Source organism: Dryobates pubescens, chromosome 3 (assembly GCF_014839835.1).
Source record: "Dryobates pubescens isolate bDryPub1 chromosome 3, bDryPub1.pri, whole genome shotgun sequence".
NCBI lineage: Eukaryota > Metazoa > Chordata > Aves > Piciformes > Picidae > Dryobates > Dryobates pubescens.
The window spans coordinates 5,067,525-5,075,884 of record NC_071614.1 but is presented as its reverse complement, the minus strand read 5'-3'; positions in this window follow the sequence as shown (position 1 = coordinate 5,075,884).

Sequence of the window (8,360 nt, the reverse complement as noted above, 5' to 3'; positions counted from 1 at the left end):
CAAGTGTGAGAGCGGATATAAAACCAAAGAGTGAAGGTTCACAGCATGCCTACTGAACACCTCAGGGTTACCCAAAATAGATCTACAGCCACCTCAGTGCTTGGAAAGATCAAAAGTTGCACATACAACACATCAGAACTGTTGCAGGCACCTACAACATATGGCAGAAACACTCCTAAAGGAGAGGAAAAAAATGTTGTATCAAATTATGCAGTTTTGAAGAACTGGGAGGAAAAAAATGAAAAGAACATGTATGGCAAACTAAATAACTCATCAGCATTTAGGAGAATAAACACCAGAAGGAGCCCTCAAGGAGATGTGCCTTACTGCATTTTAAACAAATATCAAGGTAGTTAACTTTTATTTCACTCATTTCTTAAAAGGAATAAAATACTTGTTTAGCTCAAGCAATTACCAGAACTGCCCAAGCTGCTGTGTTGTTTTCAAGCACCATTTCAGTCCTAAGCATTGATCACAGACAGAAACTTCTGGTTTACTGCAAAGGCTTTTGAACCACAGCTTGCCCTGTGCAGGGAATTGATGCTCCAGAAGTTACCAGGGCAGAACCAAGGTTATGCAAACACATCATTTTGCATCATATGTTGGCTCTATCCTCACCCTTACTTCTGGTGTTATTGGGTTACTTACAAAATCAGATTTTAAATAATCTGATCTGCTTTTCTAGGAGCCCACTTACCCCTAGCTCATCACTGCAGTGCTCAAGCCATGCAAGACTGCCATCTGTTCAAACAGGCTTCTCTCATGGCTCAGTCTCCATGAGTCTCTCAAGAATAGTGTGGCCAGCAGGAGAAGGGAAGTCATTGTGCCCCTGTACTCAGCACTGGTTGGGCCATACCTTGAGTACTGTGTCCAGTTTTGGGCTCCTCAATTTAAGAAGGACATTGAGACACTTGAAGTTGTCCAGAGAATGGCAACAAGGCTGGGGAGAGGCCTCGAGCACAAGCACTGTGAGGAGAGGCTAAAGGAGCTGGGATTGCTTAGCCTGGAGAAGAGGAGGCTCAGGGGAGACCTTACTCCTCTCTACAACTACCTGAAGGGAGGTTGTAGCCAAGAGGGGGTTGGTCTCTTCTCCCAGGCAAGCAGCACCAGAACAAGAGAGTGCAGTCTCAAACTGTGCCAGGGGAAGTTTAGGCTGGAGGTGAGGAGAAAGTTCTTCACAGAGAGAGCTGTTAGCCACTGGAATGTGCTGCCCAGGAAGGTGGTGGAGTAACTGTCCCTGGAGGTGTTCAAGAGGGGATTGGATGTGGCACTTGGTGCCATGGTGCAGTAGCCATAGGTGATAGGTTTGACTTGATGATCTTTGAGGTCTTTTCCAACCTTGTTGATTCTATGATTCTATGGTATTAGGTCTTGGTTCTCTTTCCCAACTAGTTCTGCCTGCAGCCACAAACCCCAGGTGGAGGAGTCCTGCTCATCACAGTCAGAGGGTTTCTTCAGCCAACAAGAGGTGGTACCCTTACAGCTGTGAAATGACTTAAAACCTATAGACCATCTTTGTGAAGGGATCTGAGAAAGGAGATACGCCTCCAGTGTTACTTTTAGAACATTCTGGCATCCAGCTCCTTCAGGGAGTCAGCTGCCTCAGCAGTTCCAAATTAATCTTGCTTGGAACTACTTTGCAAATTTTGTCCACCTGGTTTCTTTGATCATAGAATTGTTAGGGTTGGAAGGGACCTCAAGGATCATCCAGATCCAACTCCCCTGCCATGGACAGGGACATCTCATACTACATCAGGTTGCCCACAGCCACATCCAGCCTGGCCTTAAAAACCTCCAGGGATGGGGCTTCTACCACCTCCCTGGGCAACCTGTTCCAACAAGTCTCTGTGACAGTGTCTGGGAGGAAGCTCCAGTTTACCAAATGCTGGTTCAGGATACCTGCAGGATCATCTTTTCCACTCTTGGAGATGCTAAGTGAAGAGTTAGGCTGCAGGCTTGATATGGGACAAAATATTGCTAGTTGGTTTTTTGATAAGTGCCACAAGTAGACCAATTGATTCCATTTAAAGGGGATTTGGAATTCACAGCCAGCTTCTACCAATGCAAGTTTCCCATGGATACTATTTAGCTTCACTTCCTGAAAGCAAATCAACAATATGGTGTGGAACAGAGCTAGCATCTGTGCATTTCTTATGCCCTGTGCTTCGGCATAATGATACGCCAAAGTATGAATTCTTTCCTGATCACATCTCAGATCAAAGCATTGCCTACATGAACTCTTGTTAACAAAGCAGAGAGGAAGGAGATAAAGCACTATAAAAAGAGGAGAACTCTCTTTTCAGCTGAAAGCAGGTGCTCAAGCTGTCTGAAACATGAGAATTCAATTTGTAGCAACAAAACCAAGACCACTTGAAAATGTTCAGGGAGAGAGAAAAATCCTCAAATCTTGACCTGACAAGCCACCCACGCTTGGTGAGGCACTCCTGCAGCTGGGCCCCATCCTGCGCTCCTCCTCCAGCGGAGCTGTATCCCAGAGCAGAGCAGTACAGTGTCACAGCCTCTCTCCTGCTCCATGCCACACACAGCCTCAGATGTTTGGTTCTAACACAGCAGGTCTGGTAGTGCCTGGACAGGGTCCACTTTCCAAGAAGCCCACCTACAAGTCTGAGTGTCCTGCCTTCATAGCCCCCTGGGATAACATAGCTTGTCTGAAGCCTCCCCCCTGCCCTCCCCAAGGCATGAGCTGTTCCTGGGTCTCATCTCTCCAGAGAAGAGGTCTGTACAACTGGAAAATGTTGAGAAATTTCATTTAGTCCAGTCTAGGGATGAAGCCATTGTCTAGGACCTAGCTTCTAGGGCATAGGTTACAGTACCTGAGTACTCCAATGGCAGAACAAGAGGACACAGTCTCAAACTGTGCCAGGAGAAGTTTAGGCTCAAGGTGAGGAGAACGTTCTTCACAGAGAGAGTTGTTAGCCATTGGAATGTGCTGCCCAGGGAGGTGGTGGAATCACCATCCCTGGAGGTGTTCAAAAAAGGATTGGATGTGGCACTTGAAGCCATGGTTTCATTGTCAGGAGGTGTAGGTAATAGGTTGGACTTGATGATCTCTGAAGTCTTTCCCAACCTGGCTGATTCTATGATTCTATACTCCTTTTCAGCCACTCTGTCTCCTACTCCCCCAGTAAACGTGCAGCACCTGAACTCCAGCCCTTCTGGAGGCTTCTGTGTTTGTTTTCACTACAAACTATACCCTTCCCTGAGGGAACTTCCTAGAAAAGTTTTCTCAGAGCAAGGAGTTTTACAGGTTTGACACAACAATGCTTCCAGTGCTAAGCACAGCTCTCACGGTTGCCTCTTAGTGCATCAGTGTTTGCTAATTGCTGGGATGGGGTGAGCTTTGTTCGCTGTTTACCAAAGTGAGAGCGCAGGCAGGAACTCTTTCTGTCAGCTGTCATAATCAGCCATATCTAGTGTTCCCTGAAGAAGGTTTCTGGCATGTTGTCAACTAGAAAATTGAAAATCAGAAAGAAAGCATTTATCAGACTTGGTAAAAGAAGTGCAGCATTTCAAGGTGTTTTAATGGGAGGGTTGGTTTCTTGCAGCTGAGTGCAGAGGGGAAGCAAACAGAAATGGGATCTTTTGGAAAGAAGGAAAGGAAGAGATTAGCTAACAGGGGGAAAAGTGTCCTGGGAATCTGTAGGAAGGTCTAAAGCATCCAGTTTATCTTGTTTACCAAGCTGGAAACCTCTGGGTATAACTCACAGTATCCTTATCTGCCCATTTTTGCACATCCACTGAAGACGTTCACCTTCCTTTGTGCTACACAAGTGTTTCTGTCTCCACTGAGGACATGAAGAACACTGAGCTGGAAAAGACTTCAAGAAACAGCCACAGAAATTTGTAGGATTTACCATGTTAAATTGGACTGGTACCCCAGCAAGATCATTGTAGTCCTGCCACATGGACAGCAAGAGATGACTCAACAGAGGGAAAAGCACAACACATCTGAACCCAGATTTAAAGGAACAAACCCATACCCAGCTCACGTTTAACCTCCTAATTTCCCATTGACTTTTAACTCCACTTTTTTTTTTCCCCCCTCTCCACCCATCACAATGCTTTTCTGAAAGGACTTCTGCCTTCAGATCAGCTGTGTGAGTAACAAGGCAGCTTTTCCCCTCCACCAGCTCCTTCCCTGCTAGGCAGCAGATTTCCATTCCTCTCCTGTGTTTATTAAAGCGATGATTCATTTTATACCTCAGAGGGTTCCTGTGAGGCTGAAGCACCCAGGCCGTGTGAAATGCTCATATCAAACCAAACCACAAGGCAGTTTACAAATTCATTAAAAGCTGTTAACGTCATGCTAACCCAGAAATATGTTTCTCCCTGACAGATTTTGACCCCTGTTTGTGTTTGCAGGGGCAAGAGAGAGCATTCTGCAGCACTCATCTCTTTCCCCAAGCAATCACACTAAAAATATGACTCTCTAGACCCTGCCTGAGTTTATTCACAGCCTTTAACAGTAATAAAAGTAGGTGATGGGGCTAAAATAGAACACCCTTCATGTTTTGCTCTGAAAATAAATGTTTAGCAAATAGTAGGTAGGCAGCAACAGACCAGACACATGAATGCTGTTGCCTGCCCTAATCTCTCCTAGACCTTATTGCTGTCTACAACTACCAGAAGGGAGGTTGTAGACAGGTGGGGGTTGGTGTCTCTCCCAGGCAAACAGCACCAGAACAAGAGGACACAGTCTCAAACTGCACCAGGAGAGATTTAGGCTGGAGGTGAGGAGAAAGTTCTTCACAGAGAGAGTTGTTAGCTGTTGGAATGGGCTGCCCGGGGAGGTGGTGGAGTCCCCATCCCTGGAGGTGTTCAAGAGGGGATTGGATGTGGCACTTGAAGCCATGGTTTAGTAGCCAGGAGGTGTTGGGTGACAGGTTTGACTTGATGATCTCTGAGGTCTTTCCCATCCGTATTGATTCTATGATTCTATCATCTTCCAGCTTGGCAGATGCTTCCCGCCGTACAGTGCCACAGCTGGCAAAACAGATTTAACTTGGGGAGAATTAATTTATTACCAATCAAATCAGAGTAGGATAATGAGAAATAAAAGCTGAATCTTAAAAATCTTTCCCTCCAACCCTTTGTCCTTCCCAGGCATATCTTTACTCCCAATTTTCTCTACCTTCTCCATCCCAGTAGCACAGGGGGACAGGGGATGAGATCAGTTCATCCCAGGTTGTCTCTGCTGCTCCTTCCTCCTCAAGTGGAAGGCTCCTCACACTCTTCCTCTGATGCAGCGTGGGATCCCTCCCATGGCAGACAGTTCTCCAATGTGAGTCCTTCCCTGAGGTACAGTTCTTTGCAAACAGCTCCAGCATGTCTCTGTCCTTTGTTTTTTCACTGAAGCAAAAGACAGGAGCTGGAGCAGGACTGGCAAAGAGAAGGTGGTGTGTAAACCTAATCCCTGTGCAGGAGTTGTGCTGCCTGTGGCACACCACCAGCTCCTTCCTCAGCTGGTGCCATGGCCCACTGCTGAGCATAGAGCTGCCCATGCTGTTCCCCTTCCTGCCCCAACACACTTCTTGCACCATGATTAAAACCAGAGGCAAGAAACATCACCTCTGAGGAGGAAAAAAGTGCTTTGAGAGCACGAAAGGTCACTTACCTACTAGAAGGGGGTAGTATATTAATGCTGGTTTTGAGATTAATACAGAAGAATTTAGATAAGGGCATTTTTTTCATTAAAAAAACCTTCTTTGAGATAAAAAGGGAAGGAGTCACCATCACTGGAGGTGTTTAGGAGGAGACTTGATGGGGTGCTTGTTGCCATGGTTTAGTTGATTAGGTGGTGTTGGATGATAGGTTGGACTCGATGATCTTGAAGTTCTCTTCCAACCTGGTTTATTCTATTCTACTCCATTCTACTCAGACAGATGTACCCCTAAAATGCATCCTGCCCCTTGTTTAGCTGATCAGTAGTGTTTTTGCCAAGTATGTTACAACTTCACAGCAGAAGAGTGTTTCCACAGTTGTCCAGCAGATGCAGAATTTCACTGCTGGCTTTCAGTTTTCTAGGAATGGAAATATAAATACAGTCAATAGGTTTCTTGCCCATGGTAAGCAATAGCTAAAGAGCACCTTTAGTCCCAGGTCTATCATCAGGCTGCCTTCCTGATTGCTTCTTGGTGGTGTTTTCTGAAAAGCTTCTTGTAACAGCACAATCTTTTAATATTGGGCAGTTTTTTTTCCTGAGAGAGACAGCCCAGCATTTGCTTTGACAGGAGACAGTCTGGAGCAAAATACATCAGCAGCAATAAGTAATCATCTTCCAAGACATGATGGTCCCCATCAAGAAATTCTGCAGCATTTCATAGAACTTTCCAAACTCCTGCATTACCTTGAACTTTTTTTTCCTCCACCATACCAGATCTTTTGCACTTCATTATTAGAATAGAATAGACCAGACCACACCAGACCAGGTTGGAAAAGACCTTTGAGATCATCAAGTCCAACCTCTCACCCAACACCATCTAATCAACTAAACCATGGCACCAAGCACCCCACCCAGTCTCATCCTAAACACCTCGACTGATGGTGAGTCCACCACCTCCCTGGGCAGCACATTCCAATGGCCAATCTCTCTTTCTAGGAAGAACTTCTTCCTAATGTCCAACCTAAACCTCTCCTGGTGCAGCTTCAGACTGTGTCCTCTTGTTCTGGTGTTGGTTGCCTGGGAGAAGAGACCAACCCCCACCTGGTTACAACCTCCCTTCAGGTAGTTGTAGACAGCAAGAAGGTCTCCCCTGAGCCTCCTCTTCTCCAGGATAAACAACCCCAGCTCCCTCAGCCTCTCCTCACAGGGCTGTGCTCCAAATCCCTCACCAACTTTGTTGCCCTTCTCTGGAAACCTTCCAGCAACTCAACACCTTTCCTATACTGAGGGGCCCAGAACTGGACACTGTACTCAAGGTGTGGCCTAAATGACCTCAGAAATAACCTCAGAGTGGCAAACATGCACCATTGTACTGGACAAATTACCTCACCCAGTCCTATTGGGTGCCAATGACCATCAACAGCTTCCTCAATACCTACACTTCACCTTCAAACTTCTATGGGACCAGTCTTCGGCAAAACACCTTTTTTTATAGCACTGAACTACTTTAAGACAACGTTATTCTGCTAATCAGGTTTGCCTTAAGATGGTTACAGAGACCCAGCACTCAAACTCAGCTACTGTATGGAAGTCACCCAGGAGCTCCACCTGGTGACTTCCACCTCTACCCATACAACCAACTTGTGTAAGTCAAAGTGATGCCACTTTCACCTCCAGCTTTGTGTTTCTCTGGGACTTAGCTCCACAGTGGTGGTGTTAGCCACATCTTTCTTCTTTTTAACCCAGAGCTACTGACAGGTGGCTATGAAAGAGTGAATTGAAAACCACTTGTCTGGAGTTATACAGAAATCTTAAAGACAGGCTCTCAAAGTCACCATGCGCGCTCCTGTGAGAATAATTGGTTCTGCCTGTTAATCATTCCAGTCTGGGAACTGCTGAACAAACAGTGGGAATTCAATCATCTGGAAGCAGATTCTGTGAGCCAGAAAAAAATAAAAATGTAATATTATTTTTTTATGTTCTTTCTCAGCTCTATTAAAAAGAAAACCCTTGCCCAGCTTACTTCTGTTATTCAGTGAAGTGTGGTAAGCTGCCTAATTTGACAAGAAAACCTCCAAGACTCCTTTCTGCTGCATCCAGACTAATTTGGCTGTTAATGTTCCATGAAAGCAATAAATCTTTAGAACGTATTCTTAATGTCACTTTTTAAGCCTCATATTCCCACAGCACAGAAAAAAAATAACATAATTGCTTGGATCTCGTATTTTCCTCCCACTGTAACAGGGAAGTGTCATGGTTTGACCTCAGCCAGCAACTAAACCCCACACAGCCAACCACTCATTTGCCCCAGTGGGATGAGGGAGTGGAGTAGAAGAGGAAAAGGGAGAAAATTTGTGTGTTGAGAATATTTGTCATAAGTAAAGCAAAATCTGTACACACAAGCGAAGCAAAAGAGACACATTCACCACTTCTCATCAGCAGGCTCCAGGACAGATGGATTTTTAATGCTTCTCCCCTCCTTTCCTCCTCCTTCTTCTTCTTCCAGCTTTATATGCTCAGCATAACAGCATATAGTCCAGAATAGGTCAGATGTCTCATCTTAGTCTCCTCCTAATTCCTTGTGCAAGCCCAGACTGCTCACTGGAGTAAGGAATAGAAAAGGCCTTGACTTCAGCAACAGCTAAAACATCCCTGTGCTATCAACACTGCGTCCAGAACAAACCAAAACCATCACCTCATGCCAGCCACTGTGAGGAAAATCAGTATCAAAGAAAAC